The sequence below is a fragment of the Capsicum annuum genome, chromosome 10, assembly GCF_002878395.1.
Source record: "Capsicum annuum cultivar UCD-10X-F1 chromosome 10, UCD10Xv1.1, whole genome shotgun sequence".
Classification (NCBI taxonomy): Eukaryota; Viridiplantae; Streptophyta; class Magnoliopsida; order Solanales; family Solanaceae; genus Capsicum; species Capsicum annuum.
Genome location: NC_061120.1, coordinates 129,167,954 through 129,187,894, shown reverse-complemented (window position 1 = coordinate 129,187,894; position 19,941 = coordinate 129,167,954).

Sequence of the window (19,941 nt, the reverse complement as noted above, 5' to 3'; positions counted from 1 at the left end):
AGGTGCCATATGGTATGGAAGAATAGAAATAGGTCGAGTATTGGGAAGAAGGTTAATCCCAAATTCTATCTCATTATTAAGAGGTACCCCTGGAAGATCTTCTGGAAAAATATCTGGAAACTCATTAACAATATTGACTGACGGAATAGTTGGAGCCTCAGACTTAGTATTTTTGACTCTAACTAGGTTATAGATGCAACCCTTGAATATTAGCTTTCTAGCTTTGAGATAGGAGATACAATGACTCTTGGGAGATACTGAACTCCCAGACCACTCAAAAGTTGGTTCATCAGGAAAATGAAGCTTGACTACACGGGTACGACAGTCTATAGATGCATAACAAGAATGAAGCCAATCCATAACCAGAATAAGGTCAAAATCAACCATGTCTAACTCTATCAAATTAGCAAGTATGACTGTATCAAGAATAGTAACTGGACAATCTCTATAAATATGTTTAGCAATAACTGGCTCCCCTATGTGTGTAGAAACTAGGAAGGGCTTATAAATCTTTTTGGGACTCATTTTGAAATCACAGCTACAAGCGGGGTCACATAAGAGAGACTTGACCTGGGGTCCAACAACATATAGACATCAAAGCAAAAGATATAGAGCATACAGATAACAACATCGAGAGAGTCCTCCTACTCCTGATGGGTTGGTAAGGCATAGAATCTATTCTGGCACTGACCACCAGCGGTGCTAGGTAAAGCACCCTAAGCAAGGGCGGGATGAGGTACAGGAGTTGGTGCACTAGTAGCCTGTGGCTAAGGTTGGGCATCTATGTTCCCCTGTCTAGTATGAGGACACTCCTAAGTCTGTGACCCTTCTTGCCATAACCAAAATAGCCCCTCAAATCTACTAAACACTCATCAAGATAATCCCTACCATACTTAGCATAATGAGGATAACAGGGCTTATTACCAACACTGTTCGTGCCCTAGACATAAAAGATCTGCCCCCTTGCTCCTGCCTTATTCTAGGCGTGGGAGCACTAGCTGATAAAGGTGATGGCATAGATGGACGCCTTTAAAAATGAGGGCAGTTCCCTCTATTGAACCTAGGCTGGCTAAACTCATGTTTCTTAGATCTAGCCCTCTTGTTACCCCTTACTCTCTCTCTCTCTAATCTTATCTGCCTCTATCTGCTGGACATACATTATCAACCTAGCCTTATCCATATCTCTATGCAGTATCACAGTCCTATACTCCTTCAGTACTAACCTAGAAACACTGTTCATGAACTTGTTCATACTACCCCAGGTGTTAGAAATCAAATCAAGAGCATACATGGCCAACTGGTTAAACTTCAAGCAGTACTCCTTAATACTCATAGAGCCTCGCCTCAAGTTCCTAAACTCCACAATATTTTCTTCCCTCATCTCAAGCGGAAAGAAATTGTCCAAGAATGTATCTTGGGACACTTTCCAAGTCATAGGAGCAACATTATTACCTCTACCCTCCCTCTAACAGACAACCCAGTCATAAGAAATATTCTTCAGCATGTAGGATGCCAACTCAATACTTTTTTCCTTAGAAACATCTATCATCTGCGTGATCTATCTCATATCCTCAAGGTACAACTGTGGGTCCTCATCTTCCTTAGACCCATAAAACTCAGGTGGATTCATCCGTATAAAATCACAAATCCTAGCTGCAGCTATATCACCTCCCTTCTAATTTATAACTATGGCCTATTATTGTCCCAAACATTAGCGATGACTGCTTGGGCTAACACTTGAAAGGCCGCTCAAAACTCGGCATGAGACACAGTCTCATTCAAAGGATCAACAGGTAAGGATTTCTAATCATCGTTTCTATGGGCGTTCGCTCTTCGGAAAGACATTTTCTGAAATAGGGGAGCACAAATTATTAAAGGAAAGAGATAACAATAGGCATGATTGAATTCGAAAAAAAAACTTTTCCTAAAATGTTTGGTAGCCCCTTGCTCATAGATGTGGCGCGCTACACACCGATGGTCGACTGTACACAATGCGTCTTATTAGAATCCCTAGGACTCTTTTAAAACCTTAGGCTCTGATACCAAGTTTGTAACGACCCAAAATTGACTCCCGAGATGTCATATGGTGCTTAAGGCTACAAGTAGCCCCAAGCTAACCCTTTGAACCTGTTTCTACTAATAACACTCATTTCAAGATGAAATAATTCAAACACTATCATAGTCATAACTATGAAAGGAAATATGGAGAAAATGCTTGGTCCAAACGACCAAGCAATACCGGAAAACCTCAACACAACCACAATATGATAACAAGTCTGACAAAGCCTTTACTAATCTATGAAGTAGAGAGCCCTTAGGACAAGTCCCCAACTGACTCAAAATGAACTGAAGGTAATAACATAGTCTCTTAAATGCTGAAATATCTGATGATAGGTCCTCAAACCATAAGGACTCACCACTGTAGGGATGTAGACAGAGGAACTCAGAAGTCACTAACATGGCTAGGACTGAGCACCTAAACCTACATTATAAGAAAATATAGCACATAGACGTATAAGTGAATCAACACTTGGGAATGTATTGAGTATATCGGGATGCATGCATTTATATAAAACTACATCAATACTCTTTAATCAGATCATGCATGCAATAAGTAAGGACTCACATGGCTTGAATAAGTATAAAATGTAAAGCTTATGAATCATGTAGAATAGAGCATGTAACACAAATCTAGTTAGTCATTATAATTTCAGCTTTGAAATTTGTTCTCTTCTCTTATTCTCATTACACAAGGCCAAAGAAAACTTTAAACAATACTTTAAACTCATGCATATGTCTCATGAAGAGTAAAACTTCTTCATTGCTCAAGAACTCATAACTCTTTTGAACTCAAATACTTGGAATTCAAAATCATATAACTTTGGAACATACTTTATGACATTTCATTCACGTTAGGAAAATATCTCATTTCAAGCTTTAGGAAAAAATACTCATATCAAAGGAAAGTATTTTAGTTTTAAAGGAAAATATCTTATCTCAATGGAAAATAAATTAGTTTAGGAAGTTTCTCTTAACCGACATAAACCATGCGAGCTACATGGAATCCAACGTTTTGTCCTTCTAAGGAAGAGACCTCACATTGGGGAGAGGCGTCATACTCTAGCCAAGGATTATAACCTAGGTACAGTGATCGCTAAACAAACTCAACCTCAAGCTCAAAATCAAATCGGCCTTAGGCCCAATGATAATCATAAACTCGACCTCAGGCCCTACTGTGGCACGTAGTTTTAGGGTAAGAGATCGTAGTAACTTACCCGCTCGGTGCTACATACTACTCCCTTTAGTTTTTCTCACTCATCTTATGAAAATATACTTTAGAATGATCTCATGATTCAATAAGAACCTAATAATCAGATCTGTAATCTCATATAGTAGAGTGAATTTCAAAACTCAATGACCATTAGGTCAAAACATTTCTCAACAATCTCAGAATACTCAAATCATGGGTGCTTATATCATAAGAGCCCATAAAATTTCAAATCTCAAGTAGGACTCAATAACCCATAATTCATTCTCAAGTTAAAACTCATCAAAAGCATAATCGATAGCATATAGATTCATAACTCATGTAGAAATCTAGAAATTTCAGCAATTTGTCTCAAATTCTCAACATACTCATAAGATGAGAGAGATAAACTAAATGGAGTAGTATTTAGCACCGAGTGGGTAAGTTACTACGGTTTCTTACTCCAAAACTATGTACCACTATAGGTTGGGCCTGAGGCTATGTTTATGATTATCATTGGTCCTAAGGCTAACTTAATATTGGGCCCAAGGCCGAGTTTGTTTAGTGATCACTAGACGTAGGTTATACTCACTGGCAAGATTATGATGCCTCACTCTAACATGAGGTCTCTTCCTTAGGAGAACAAAACGTTAGACTTCAAGTAGATCGCATGGTTTTTGTTGGTTAATAGAAACTCCCTAAACTAAAGTATTTTCCATTAAGATAAGATTTTTCCTTTAAAACTAAAATACTTTCCCTTAATATGAGTATTTTTCCCTAAAGCTTAAAATGAGAAAATTTTCTAACGTGAATAAAATGCCTTCAGGTATGTTCCAAAGTTATATGATTTCGAATTCCAAGTTTTTGAGTTCAAAAGAGTCATGAGTTCTTGAGTATTGAAGAAGTTTTACTCTCCATGAGACATATGCATGTGTTGAAAGTATTGCTTAAAGTTTTCTTTAGCCTTGAGTTATGAGAATAAGAGAAGAGTACCAATTTTAAATCTAAAAGTATAATGACTCATGAGATTTGTGTTATATGCTCCATTCTAGATGATTCATGAGCTTTACATTTTATAATTATTCAAGCCATGTGAGTCATTACTTATTGCATGCATGATTTGATTAAAGAGTATTTATGTTGTTTTATATAAATGCATGCACCCCCATATACTCAGTACATTCCCAAGTACTGATCCACATATATGGTTATGTGCTACATTGCCTTATAATGAAAGTTCAGGTGCTCAGTCCTAGCCTCGTCTGTGACTTCTGAGTACCTCTATCTACATCCCTACAGTGGTAAGTCCTCATGGTTTGAGAACCAATCGTCAGACATTTCAGCATTTCAGAGACTATATTATTACTTTCAGTTCATTTCAAGTCAGTTGGGGACCTATCCCAATGGGTCTCTAGTTCATAGATTAGTAGAGGCTTTGTCAGACTAGTTATCAGATTATGGTTGTGTTGAGGTTTTCTGGTATTGCTTGGTCATTTGTACCGAGCATTTTCTCTGTATTTTCTTTCATATGATATGACTATGCTAGTGTTTGAATTATTTCGTCTTGAAATGAGTGTTATTAGTAAAAACAGGCTCAAAGGGTTAGCTTGGGGCTTCATGTGGCTTAAGCACCGTGTGAGGTCCTGGGAGGCGATTTTGAGTCATTACATTCTATGCACTTCAGTCTTGATAGGATCAGGAAAGTCCACCTGATGTAGCCATTGGTATGTTACTGATCCCTTATTTAAATGTTTACACTTCTTTAGATTTAAGAGATTCTTTTTTCTTTTATAACTCGTTCCATACCAGTCAACTTTAAGGTCAGACCAGATGTTAATAGGACTTTTTACAGTCTCCACCAAATGGGTCAGTCTATCATAGCCTAACAGGTATACAAGAACTGTCCGATTATGGTACCTCAGAAAGCCAGGCCTTCTGGTTCTAGTACTAATACCAGTATGGGTAGGAAATTAATAGGGGAAGATGATTCCCAACCCATTCTTATCGCAGTGCAAAGTTTTGTACTTCAGTCATCGTGATACTTATGCATGCATCACGTCATAATTCCGTGAACTTAGCATATATTCACACTTTCCATAAAACCGTGTAGCATTTCGGATACCAGATTTGGGATGTTACAAACTTGGTATCAATTACAGCGTCATTCAGTAATCAGTATTCAGTAAAGGACTCAGATAGTCATACAGAACCATGGCCTTCAGTTATCATTTATTTAGCCATCGAGATTCACTACATTTGTACCAGTCTAACCCTCAGTTATCAGGAACCAGTATTCAGTCCCAGTTATAGTCTTAGTTACGGTTATAGTCTCAATTACAATCTTAGCTACAATATCAGTCGCAGTCCTAGTCCAGTCAGATCATAAACGCAGTTCACTTTTACAATTAGCCTACCATAGCATATGGCCATCAGTTACTCAATTATTAGTATTTCAGTACCTCTGTTTATAGAATGTTTCTGAATCATGTTAGATGCTTGGTCTTGCGTTCTTAAGGTAATACAATTTTTACTTATTCATACTCAGTTACCTCATATTACCCAGTCAATCATTACCTTCTATGTATAATACTCTATAGTCTAAGTCCAGACTTTCAGGCAAAGTACAGTTCAGTGTTACAAACCCAGTAGTCAGCTGTCAATCATTTAGTTAATCATATAAGTTAAATATTTAAGCATCTATGCTCAACATCTACGTGAATCTTTTCAATAGTCTCAATGCAGTGCATAAGGCTTAGTCACTTTATCTTAGTAATGTTTCATAGCCCTTATCTCCTAATACAAGAATCCAGCCATATAGTAATCTCCTATTCTAATGTCTTACTCAGATCAGGCAAAAATTTACTTTCTCCCTACAGTCACTAGAACTCTATAGAAAGAGTGTCATAGGAACGCTCCAATTGAGTACCAGTTTCCAGTATGAGTTAGTTAAGAAGCCAGTAATTCAGTTTAGCAGACAGACAAATAAGTTCAGATGGTATAGTTTCCCATCTTTCTATCTAGTTGCACTATCTAGAGTCTCAGGAATGTGATCATAGCCTAACATGGACTAACCAGGTAGTTGTGTGTTTAGACCAGTTTTGTATTATGCCTCAGTTTTAGATACCAGATAATCAGTCACGATTCAGTTCCTAGGTGCCTTTTGCATCGCCCCTATTTTTCTTAGTATCTCAGCAATGTCAGCCTAGTGTTTTTCGAGGGACATAGTGTCTCAAAGGGGAGATACACTATAATTCCCCAAACCTTCATGACATAAACGTACCGCTCTTTTTTTTTGTAATGAATCCAATTTGGGGTAAGGAGTACTCATGAGTTGACCCTCAAACTCCGATCTTAGCCGTAAGCCACGTATTCAAGGTACTCAGTACAGATCACGATATCCAGCTTATGTATCACATCCTAGACTCAGTTATGTTCACATGTTTCCACTCATGCATATCTAGTAATTAATTTTAGGCTCATTAGCATTTTTAGTTTAAGGAAACAGTCTCCCTTGAACTTATCCAGTTGCATGCAAAGATTTCCATTATAAACTTAGTATCAATTACTATTGCATATTCAGTCATGCCTTTATGTGTCAAATCAGTCATATATTCATGCATCAGATATGCTATTCAATACAATATATTTAGCTTATTAGTCATGCTAGTCATGAAATCATGCATCAGATATGCATGCTTAGAATAAATCTCAGCAAATCAGTAATGTCAGTCATGTACTCATGTTTCAGTTGTTCATGTTCAATATGTACTTCATCTTATTATTTTTCCCATCTCAGTCTGTCTCATTCGAGGATGAATGTTCCCTAAGGGGATATTATAGGACCCCACAAAATCCTAAGCTTAATTTAGTCCATTTATGCTTATTAAGGGGGTCCCATACTTAAAAGTTCTAGCTAAGTTTCTAAACTTAGTTTATTTTAGCCTTCAAAAGTTTGCAATCTTATTTCATGACTTTAATGTCCTTTAATGGTCCGTATTCTTGCTAATTCATGACCAGGAAGGTCAAGAGGTGTTTCCAGACAAGTTTCAAATTTTTTGGAACTCATTTTGACCACGTTTGGAATCCCAAAATAGTGGACCAATGCAATCTTGGTTGCCACATCACCAATTGCATTGGTTGATATTGTTGCAGGTTGCTAGGGTCAAAGTACTAAGGCTTGACTCGATCATGGCGCGATGCATCAACTATCCAATTGATGACATGAGAACTGCATCGCTAATAGCATTGGTGCCCAGTTCTCAGTCATTTAAAAGCCGCGTCCTCAGGGTTATTTCAATCTTTTTCCCACACCCTTCACCCTTATAACATGAAATTTAGCCCTCTTTTGGTGAATCCTATTCATTATTCACAAAATCCTCAAGAATAAAACCCTAGGGTTATCAATTCAAAACTCAATTTACAAGGGATTCCACCATCAACCTTTAATAATTCACCAACTAAGGTATGTCAAGTGTTTATCCAAGGGTTTATTCCACCCTTGGAGTTCAAGAAACCTTTTCAAACACTCAAGATAATGTTTTTGATTAATTTAATAATTTAGTTTGATTGTGTTCATGACTATTAGGTTAATGGGTTATCTAGTTCATTATTTACTTACAATATTTATATGAAGTAAAGTGATATATGAGTAGTATCATGTGAAAACATGTTGAACCCTTGAAATTTGTCAATGGGAATGTGAATTATGATGCCTATTGGTTGTGTATGGTTATGTGAATATGTTATGCTCACCAAGTGTTTGATGAATTGCTCATGTGAATTAATAAGTTGAAGAAATCATGCCATACTCTTTATGTACAAGTTGTATCATGCAAGTGTTTGACAAATTGTTTATGAGAATGAAATAATGCCTTGTTATAGCATGCTAGTACTTATTTTCCATTCATGTAAAAGTAATGCATCTCAAGTGGTTGTTGAATGTCTAAATTAATGAATGATAAATATATAGCCACTGTTGAGCTTTTAAGCTTATGCCATGATTTATTTATTATGCTATCGAGTCCTGGGGTACTTGTACCCCATAATTTAGTATGTGCCTAGAGCCAGTGTCAATTTTCATGATACTAACAATCAAACCATGATTAGTAGAACTCAGTTAGTTATGTGACTCAGGAATATTCAGTAAATTCAGTATCAGTCCAGTAATCTTAGCGATCTTAGTAATCTCAGTGATCTCTATAATCTCAGTAATCTCAGTCAGTTATCAGATCTCAGTAGTATTTAGTTCAGACCTCAGTAACTCAATCAGCTAGTAAAACTCAGTAGTATTCTAGCAATTGATAGAATTCAATAGTATTCCATTATTCAACAAAAATCAGTGAACTCAGTTCAGTTCAGAAAAATTGTACCATTAGTAACAGCACAATCATGACTATATGAAATAGGAAAATTCATTTAGTGTCTATTCAGTTGGAAGTAGGATTCAACACTAAGTGAACCTAGGGATGAGGTCTCACTTATTAGTCAGTAAAGGGTCTGATCCTTAGTAGCAATCCCTATGTTCTAGAACTACGTAGCTGCGTAGGTCGTCAACGTAGGTCGAGATGTACCCTAACGAGTCTAGGGACTATTTATCTTATTTGAGTTTTCTTTATAGGGGGGTTGACTGAAGAGATCCCTATCAGAGAGGTTTTACTCACAGCTTGTCTTTACCTATGGCACGATATTGACACCCTTCCAGCTGGAGTTATAAGTTTGACCCCGCTAGTTCAGATTTGGGGTATGTTGGTTAGATAATTACCTTCCACAGTCTGAGTTTCAGATTCAGCATTAGTAATAGAACTCAGTTCAGCTCTACAGATATCAGGACTGTCAGATAGAGTCACTCAGCTCAGTATGGAAATCAGCTAGTTCCATAAGAATCAAGACTATCAGATACAGTCACCCAATCCATTAAGGAACTCAAATAATTTTTTAGTATTAGTATACTTAGTTATCAGTTATCAATAATATAGTACCAGTAACCTCAGATATCAGTTACCTGTAAACTCCATAATTTATATCATCAATAGACTTAGTTATTCCGTATCCCAGTATTAGTAAACTCAGATATCAGTACATTAGTATTCAGTATTGTCACAACCCAGTTCTAATTTACGTATTCATGCATGTATTTCTCACGCGTTTATGTTCATGTCATCAGTCAGTTATTATTTTTCATGCATATGAACCCTTATATTTATCTTACCTCACTTGCATACCAGTATATTTAATCATACTAATGCATTTTTCGTATGGTATTTTATACCATAGGTTTAAAAGCATGAGCTCCCGTGCATCCTTAGTAGATCAGACGTTAAACAACCAGACTAGCAGTGAGTCCTTATCATTCGAGGATAGAATGATTATTTTATTACTTTACTATTTTAGTATTTTGGAGTTAGTTTGGGATATGTACCATCAACTTCACATTTTTCAGTCATTTTTAGAGTCTTTCAGACTACAGTATGTTTCAAATAGTTTATTTTAGTTTTGGGTATTGTTATACCACTTTAAAAACATTGTTTTATATTCAGTATTAGTTCATTTTTGAACCTTATGGCCTTACAGCTTATATTCCACATATTTATAGTATATTATTCAGTGCTTAATTATAGATATCAGTTTTGGGTTAGCTTGTGGTCCTTCAGGGTCATGTGCACTGTGTAGTGTTCTGGGTACCAGATTCGGAGCATTAAACGCGGTCTAAGGGGTCATTTTAACCCATACTAGGTATACAGGTATGAAAATCACATAACTAATTGTAAAATCACAATACTTGGTTATATAAGCATATGTGGCGATCACCATAACCTCTAGGGTGATCACACTACCCTCTTCGATAACAAATATTAAATGAACCTTAGAAGAGTTTCTAAGTTTTTACTGATGCCTCGAGATTCAATTGCAATCCAATTTATTCAAATAAACTATGTAAGCATAATAAATTTAATGTCCAGACATGATGACAAAGTAGGTTTTACCATTTGAGGTTATTTTTACTAGATATGGGTCCCACGCTGATATTTCTAATTTTTAAATTTTTTGACTAATTGGTCAAAATGATCTCAAGTGAATCGGGACCCAAACCAATGGTAAAGATAGCCTAAAATTAATATTTTAGGGTTGTTGGTTCATTCAAAATTTACATCTGAGATAGTTTTACAGAAGTTTACACCCATTGTTTTTATGGAACTAGCGAAGAATTCAATATAAGGAGTTGGTTCCAAAAATAAAAAGAACTACTCAGTAACCAAATTGTCAGTCCCTGCAAGTCATAAATTACTTGGATAGGTATGGGAAATCCATAATAGCAAGAATAAGAAAAATATGAAAAAATGACCTGGAGGGTAGTTACAAAAGAGGGTTTACGAAAGGATTGGTTAAGTATTGGTTATCCGGGCCAGCCGATTACTCGCATTGTTACTGCTATTGCTATTTTTATTGTTCAGATCAATATTATAACTAATTTTTAGAATCTTTGCTAATAAATTGACATTGAGACTTAAGGTACAATTTTGGCTCTTTTATCTGTCAATTACAATATTATGCATGATTACCTCATGCTTAGACATATGAGTTAGAAACATAGAGCATACTAACACTATTTCTTTTTATGACTATGAGGTCTTATAATTCTAGTCTGATAATTTAGGATGTACTTCAAGTTGACCTTGTTCATGTATATATATATCTGTGTATGTATATCCAATAATATATAGCTATTGTAGTACCATCTATGAAACACCTTAGGTTTTACTAAGAAATATCTTGGTTTTGTACTTTTTGAACATCATACAACTCACCATACTAGTCATTTGGTGAGGGTACGAGTCAGGTGACCCAATCGTATATTGTCTAGTGTTGGGTGGTATTGGGTGGTTGAGTTTCTAGAATGGGTACAACTTGAGTCGTATGGTGGGTTACGGGTCATAGGGTTGTGTTTTCCTTCACTTAATCTAACTCTTAGTCACTTAACTTGGATCTGAGAATAAGAGGCTCACCATAAGTAATAAGATAGGGTACAAGTGGTATAGTCCAACTCGTATGTTGAACAATATCACCCCTTCTTGACTCTACATAACATATGGGTAAGGGTACTAGTTGTATGATTGGGTAAGATTAGGGTTTGATAGTCGTATATTGGTCAGTATTGGTGGTCCAAGGCCTCCCTAGGGTACAAGTGGTGGGCATTACTCGTATGGTAGGGTATGGGTGGTATGGTAGAGTCATACCCTCCTGTGGGTATTTTATGTTGCTAAGTTGGGGGTAATTTTGATATGTCCTATATTAACCTCTTAAGTATCCCACGAATTACATTACTCTTAGGACATCATTTACCCTAATATTCTAATCATAAAATATTTATAAACTCTCTTAAATTCTCTAAAGACTCTTGGGTCATGAAAATCTAGAGTTTTATTAATAGGATCAATTTGGGGCTTACATAGATGATTTCTCTCGATCATCTTCGTAATCTAAGGCAATTTAAACCTCCCTCATTGTTAGTTCCAAAAAAAGCATGTATTATGAATTGTTTTCATGGCATAAATATTGTTTGGTTTTGGGTTTTCAAATATATGTTGGGGATTTTGGTTACAATGGCTGGTTATGGTTATCCCATGTGTTTTACTTATGGGTTTCATATTATTATGCTGGTTTGAACATATAGTTGCATGGGAATCATTAATTGATACTTGGTTTTGACCTAAGAAATACTATGCCCCCAATATATTTGATAAAATACCAAAGAGAATGTTTTTGGGTGTATTATTGGACTTTTATTGAACTATGCATGGTATAACTTTGTAATGGAACCATGAATGGTATAAATGGTTTGGAATGGTTAAATGGTAAGGACTTGGTGGTTATGGTTGGTTTAATTAAAAGCCTTGTGAGGGTACAAAGGAGTCCCTCAAGCAAACTCAATAATGAAACACTTATGGGGTATATGGCACTCCCCAAAGTCTACATAATAATGTAATCTATGGGTTAATGGGAATCTCTTCTTCTATAAAAGTTTTGCTAAGTCATTGGTTACAAGCTATATTCGATGTAATGATACCACTACTCATAGCCTTAGCTAATGATAAATGGTAAGGTGGTTTGGTTGTGTGGTAATGGTTTAAGTGGGCAATAATGGCAAGGTGTGATAGCTAACCTTGAAGGTGTGATTCTAATGGATGGACACTAGAAGGTCATGTTTGCCGACATAAGGATTAGTCATGACAACCACTTATGATACTTATGAGGTACATGGTAATCCACTAAGTAAACATTTACATATGTGTCATAGAGAGCGAAGGGTACTCAAGAATCCCCTACTCCAATGGTATCTTTAATTCGTGTGGCTACATACATCAATGCCTATTCAGGTGGTTACAGTGGACGAATATAGCCCGTGGGTGGTTTTTGGATGGTTAAGCTACACATGCATAGGTTAATGGTTTTAAAGGCATTCTAAACTTGGTTCTCTTTCCCAACATGGTTATATATACATATATGGTTATGAATGCATATGGTTGGTTTACTTGGTGTTAAAGGTTGGCATTAGTTTATCCTTATTGTAAGTACTTTCTAGTGTTCACCCGCTAACCCATCTTCAGGTGGCTCTATCCCCATGCAATGAAGGAACCTACCATTTTACTTCTCCTACTTAGTAATTGGATTCGGCATCATCTTAATTGGATTGAAGTGATAAACTTGCATATTCTAGAAGGCTCCATTTCATATTATGGATATTTTTACATACTTTGGTTATTTAATATACAATGGTTTTGGCTATGGTTGGGAGCATGTCCTAACCTATTATTGTTTTACTTTCGATTATAGGCTTTATGGTACTACTATGGTTTGGTATGGGTGGTGTCGGTAGTGGTGTCAGCCTTAGTTTTGGCATTGGTTTTGGGGCTAATACCATCTGATTGTATTTATACTTATTCCATTCTCTGTTGTTATGGACTTATATTTAGTTATTGTATTGGTATTGGTATGGTTATTGGTTGGTCATGGGATGGTTGGACTAGCTTAGGTTGGTCACGATCATTGACCTATCCCAAAGTCTTAAGTTATACAAAATGCTATCTTGTTATACATTTAAAATTCATTCAACTTAAGGTATGAGTTCAAGGGTTGGGTTGGGTAATAGGGGTGGTCTCCGATCCTGGTTCGACATAGGATTCCTTTCACGAGAATGCCTTGGTTTGGGTTGTATCAAGATGGTATAAGAAATTTAGGTTCATGATCAATTGGCAGTCCATAAAGCCGTGTTGAGTAGTGCCTCTTTTAAAGGTGTGTAGCACACCATACTCCTAGGAGAGAGGCTACATGGAATTTAGGAGTGTTTCTCTTCTTTGTGTTTTATTTTCAAGCTTGGGGTCTATGTCCTGGAATCTTCTCTAATTCCATTTGTTTGCTTTTCTAATCATGCTTCGATGATATGAAGTTCACAAAACTCCTCTATCCTAATTAGAGACAATGTTGATGGCATACACTTTTCTCATGAGATCTATACTCGGTCTAAGGGTTCGATCCTTAAGTTTTCTAGAGTTCTACCAGTTCTTTCTAGTCCTTTTTAGGATCCTTAGGCTAACTTGATGAATGCTGAGTTTCGTAAGTTGATTCATATGATATTGATGATATGAGTTTCGGTTCAAGTCTAAAAATTGATGATGATACAGTAGATAAGGTATAGTGGATTCTCTTCGCATCCATTCATGTTTGTGCAATGCCTACACCAGTATGTACCTATATCTATCATCCTCATAAGAGTTGCATAGGTATAGGTGATGAGTATGTCTTGTGGTGTGGTGTGTGTTTATTGGACCTTTTTGACCTATTATAGTGGGGGGTTTTGAAAAGCACAATTAGGTAGTATTTATCCAGGCTAGTCAGTTACTTTATATTCTTATTGTTATTATGGTTAGTTCATGACAGGTTGATTATTGGACTAGTATTGATATTTAAGGTATGATTCTAGTTCTTTTATCTTATGGTTATGTTTTTACACAAAATTATTCGCTGGTTAGGCATTATGGTTTTAGACCCTAATATTATAATTTTTTTTCATTATGGTAATTATCTCATGTTTAGATGTATGGATTAGAGACCTTGATTATATTATCACTAGTTCCTACTATGATTAGGAGGCCTTGGGATTCTAGTGTAATGATTTAAGTGGTACCTTGAGTGGGCCTTGTTTATGTATATGTATCCATCTATAGTATTTATGATATTACCGTATATCCCTCCCTTCTTTCACTTATTCATGTTGTATATTCATTCATTGTCCTTGTATACTACAACATATCCCTCTTTCACTCTTTATTCATATATTGTTCAGTGGTATATGGTATGGTATTTAAGTTCCTAAGTATAGCTAAAATAGGATAGTTTACCCTTATAGTCTTCTTAGCTTTGATGGATATCTGAGTGAAGTTTACATTCTTACTTGCATGTTACTTATATCTGCATTATATTTAGAGCTTAGTCGGCAATTTCCTACTGAGTACAATGTGTTTGTTACTCATACTACACTTCTGCAGCCTATTGATCATTGTATAGGATTTCACCACTGTTGCACTCGTGCGAAGTAACTATGGTTCGGAGACATAGGGTGGTTTCCTAGAGTTTGGAGTATTGTTATGCTCCCTCTTATGTACTAGACTAGTCTATATATGTTGTATTAAGTGATGGTTATATACGTATATTTATTTAGTAGTGCATTTTATAGTCTTATTACATTAGAAGCTCTTGTACTGATTCCACTAGGTTTTGGGACTATTTTTTGTATTTTAGCCTTTTTACAATATTTATTCCACATTCTTCCTTTATTTCTTTTAGTAGTCTGGTTACTAGTAGTTCTAGATTAGGGGTTAGCTCACCTACTAGTGAGTTATAGTAGGCCCTGGCAATTCCTTTGGGGGCTAACATATCCCCGTTGTTGTCACTACTGCCGGTGGAAGAAGCTTCTTCGAGAAGCTGTAGGACTTCATCATTAACATCTTGGCTTTCAAGATCGTTCAAAGACTTTTTCAATCTTTCTTTAAGCGCCTGTTTATTCTTTGAGACGCCTGCAGAAGATGCTGGTGTTTCTCCCTTGTCGGGAGTTTTAGGAGCTGCTGGCTTAGGAGTCCAGCCTTTAACTTTTATCTCTTTGGACAAATAAGTAATACGGTCCTGTTCTCCTTTGGCAAAATTCCAGGAGATGATATAAGACACACGCTTCTTAATAAAAAATTTACACATTTGAATGTGTTCTGGAAGAGTTAAGCATCCTTCATTTGCACAGAATTCTGCTAGACGGCTCAGAAATTGTTGAGGAAGAATTTCTTTAATTCCTCCGAAGCATCCCCACCATTCATAAAACCATCTAGGTATAATGGCATTTAGCATAGCGGGACAATACTTGACAAACCAGGTATGTCCTGGTCGAACATAGAGGAAGTTGAACCATGCAGACTTGTAGTCGTACCAATTATATGTCTGAGGCCTATGAGGCATCGATAAGGCGATAGGAGTATGTAGATGATCCGCAAACCAATTGAATGGGGTTAGTACCCGCTTGATGGTAAATCTCGAATAAGCAATGAATTCGGGATTTCGTTCATCCATAGAGTGTTCGACTTCGATAGAATCTGTGTCGACTAGGATGGCCTCATAAAACCTTCGTGTTTTGAGTGGACTCTCGGTATCCACAAAATTCTTGTCATTGTAGACAGGTTTAATAAGTTGGTCCAGAGGGTAGCCCTCGTAAGCTTTGTCCAAGGCGATAATAGGAATTACCTGGGTGGTAACGAATTTAAATTCCTCTTTAACGGGAGATGTAGGTGGTGCTTTAGTAATTGCAGGATCAACAGCCTGCGCAAAGGATTCGGGAGCCTTCATGGTATAGCTTTGCTTGGATTGTACTGATGAGCCAGAGGATGACCCTTTATCAAAGGGTTTATTGGTTTTGAGGTCTACCAATTTGGATGGCATTGGCGGAGGAAGCTTTGGCACTTCGGCGAGGGCCGCATATTTGTTCTGAAAGGGAGAATGTAGTTCAGGCCTTTGCGGGACTGATGGTCTCAGAGGAGTGGAAGCTGTTGGTGGTGAATCGAATGGTCTAGCCATTCTAGTTTGATCTGGTTTTGTGGCTGAGATCTTTCCCAGCGTCGTGGGTCTCATTATGGCCCTGTAAAAATTCTCTTGTTAGAAAATCGGGAAGGGAATTGTTTTCTCCTTTAATAAATTCAATTTGAAAATCAAAGCTAGATAGGAGAGCTTGCCATCTAGCAAATATTTGTTTTGAAACAAGATTTTTAACATCTTTTTGCAGGATTTCTTTAGCAGATTTACAATCTACTCTGAGTAAAAATTCTTTATTAATAAGATCATCTTGAAATTTTGTGATACATAGCACTATAGATAAAACTTCTTTTTTAACAGTGCTATAATTTTTTTGAGTGGAATTCCATATTCCAGAGGTGAATCTGACTAACTGTTCAGGAGAGTTTTTTACGATTTTTTGTTTCAATATGCCCCCATACCCAATGTCAGAAGCATCAGTTTCGACTATCATGAAGGCTTCCGGGTTAGGAATGCCTAGACAAGGAAGGTTTTGAACCAAGCTTTTGATTAGAATGACAGCATTGGTTTGGTCAAGACTCCATGGGACTGGAGTTTTCTTGAGTCTTTTATAAAGAGGTTCACAGACCTGCCTAATATGCGGAATAAAATCTGCAACATAATTAAGACTTCCTAGAAACCTTTGGAGTTGAGTTTTCTCGATAATCTCATTGGGGAATTTGGAGGAGAACTCAATGGCTCTACAAATAGGCTTGTAGCTACCTTGGTAGAGATCGTGTCCTAAGAATCGGACGGAGGTTTGGAAAAGCTTCATTTTCCTGGCACTAACCACTAAACCATTAAGCTTAATGATTTTAAAGAAAGTATTTAAATGTTTGAAATGAGAATCAATGTTCTCTGAGAAGATAAGCACATCATCAATATAAACAATTGACATATGGGCATAAGGATTAAAAATTTTGTTCATGATGTTTTGGAATTCTGAAGGAGCGTTTTTAAGACCAAATGGTAAAACATTCCATTCATAATGTCCAAATGGAACATTAAAGGCTGTTTTGTACTTGTCCTTTTCAGCGATTTGAATTTGCCAGAATCCTGACTTCATATCAAATTTACTGTAAAGGTTGGCCTTAAAGGTTCTTTTGAGAAGATCCCTCTTGTTAGGGATCGGATGCCTGATCCATTTCAGGACTGCATTCAGAGGCTTGTAATTTATTACAAGTCTAGGGGTGCCGCGCTCCTTTTTGGCACTATTGTTGACATAAAAGGCAGAGCAGCTCCAGGGAGAGTTGGAGCTTCTGATGATACCCTTCTGTAAAAGATGGTTAATTTCGTTTTTGTAGATTTCCATCATTTCATGGTTCATTTGGATGGGTCTGGCTTTAGTAGGGATGGTTTGTTCATCAAACCCTGGAGTATTCTTTCCCAGAAGGCATTAGGGAATTCGGAACAAATTTCTTCTTCAAATCGTTTGCGGAGATTGTCTATTTTAGCGAGCATCTCCGGGGTTTGTAGGGAATGTTCAATTTTCTTGACCTGAACCTCATGCTTCAGAAAATTGACATGGGAAGAAAGACGGTTAATTTTAAAGACTGTTTGTTCCTTAATACGGGAGCCGTCTTCTTGCGAGAGCGGCCGTAATAGGGGAAAAAATAGGGTCTGATTTAAAAGGGTCGTGCGAATTCCATCGTAGTTACTCCAGTAAGGTCGAATCTGGTTGACGAAAGGAATCCCTAAAATGATATCTTCAGTGATATCATCAGTGATGACAAAATCATTAACAAGGCAAATGCCATTGTTACAGATATGGGCTTTAGGGAGTTTATAATGGATTTCCATCTTTTCTCCAGTGGCCGAGTAAAGACGGGAGGTACTCTTTTGAAGGTACTTTGTAGGGACAAGTCCCTTAACGATACAGTTACTGTCTGCTCCTGTATTGAAGAGCGCAACTCTGTTAAGAACAAAGTCTTTGTTTATGACAATTTTAACGGCGATATGTTCGCTATAGGCCTTGATGGCTGTAATAGCTTTGCCGGACGTAGAAGGAGAATCTGAGCCAGGGAAGGAGCTGGGCTCTGGTTCTCTAAGGTGGTCATTGGAGATGACTGGGAAATTTTTTGGAGACTCTAGAGGGGAAATGTTCTCTGGGGGAGAAACATTTTTTAGGACTTGATCTGTAAGAGTATTAAGCTCTATGTGATCAAGACGAATTTTTAGATTTTTGATTTCTCCCTTAAGGGTGGAGATTTCCCCTTTGAGATCAGCAATAGAAGGTTCAGCAGGCTTGTCGAACCTTGACATAACCTGTTTCATGCTAAAAGGTTGAACCACCGATTTGGGGGGCTTTTCTTCGTGAGAAAGCATTAATCGTTTGAGTTCTAGAAGATACTTATTTCTAGCCTCATCATCCTGGATGTGTTCTATAATGTCGAACAGGATTTCTTTAGGATTTCCTGAAATGACATTAACAGTCTTTTGGGTGCAGGTGCAGAATGTACCATTACAGTCACATTCTTTTCCGGACTAGGACTGATCAGTTTCGTAAGCGGCGTTGATAAATTCTTCGTCGCTATAGTCGTCACTGGACGAGGCGTAGGAGTCCGAAGGCTCAGAAGATTCACGTGATCCTTCCATGATAGAAAATAAATTTGCTCTAGCCTCTTCGGAGAGATCTAGTTGATTTATTTTCTTCTTCTTGCTAGACTTGCAATCGTTTGCTCTGTGGCCTGTTTTGCCACAAGTCCAGCAGGTATCTTTAGCCTTAGAGGCTTTCTTTTTGGTAAACTTTCTACTTGGCTTATAAGATTCCCTTTTGAAGGGTTTCTTGCTGGAGGTAGCTTTCTTGTGAGGTTTTGAGGACTTCCTTTTATGCCTTTGGTTAGGACTGGTAAAGCCATAGTCTTGACAGAAAGTACCTAATCCATATTTGGAAGTACTATCTTTCTTAAGTTGTTTCTTAAGCTTGATATCGGTGCAGAGATCTATCCCTACGGTGGTAATAAAACTGATCAATTCACCATAAGTTAGGATGTCATAAGGGATTTTTCCTTCGAATCTATCCTTGATCTTGGTTCTAACCTTTTCGGCAAAGAGAGAAGGGAGACCACTAATGAATCTCTCTTTCCAGAAATCGTTGTTACAGTCAGGCCTAATCATAACCTTTACTAGGAAGGTATCCTTATACCAACGAAAGTCTGCTAGGTCCTTGCAGGTGAGGTTATTGAGAATTTCTAGGCTCCTATCCTGGAATAACTTAGGTTCTCCTATAAAATGTCGCGCTATATGGTATAGGAGAGTTGCACAGGCATCTTCTTTAGCAATTTGCTCAAGAACTTCCTGGCCATTTTCGGTTTTAACCACAGTTTCTACGGCTGTGGCTCCATAGATAAGGTTTTTGACATCATCGGTGAAGTAATTGTCCCACCAATGTTTTATCATACCTGTGAAGCCTGAAACGATCATAGTAGCAGCCTCTTTATCAGTGGCTCCCCTGATCTTGTAGGCGGTAATAGCAACGCCCATTTCATGGAGTTTGTTGTAGATTTGGTGTTCTGCCAAACCGTCAACATTCCATTCGGTTATTCCTCTACCATCATGGTTGGAGGTCGACAGGTAGGGATTTTCTT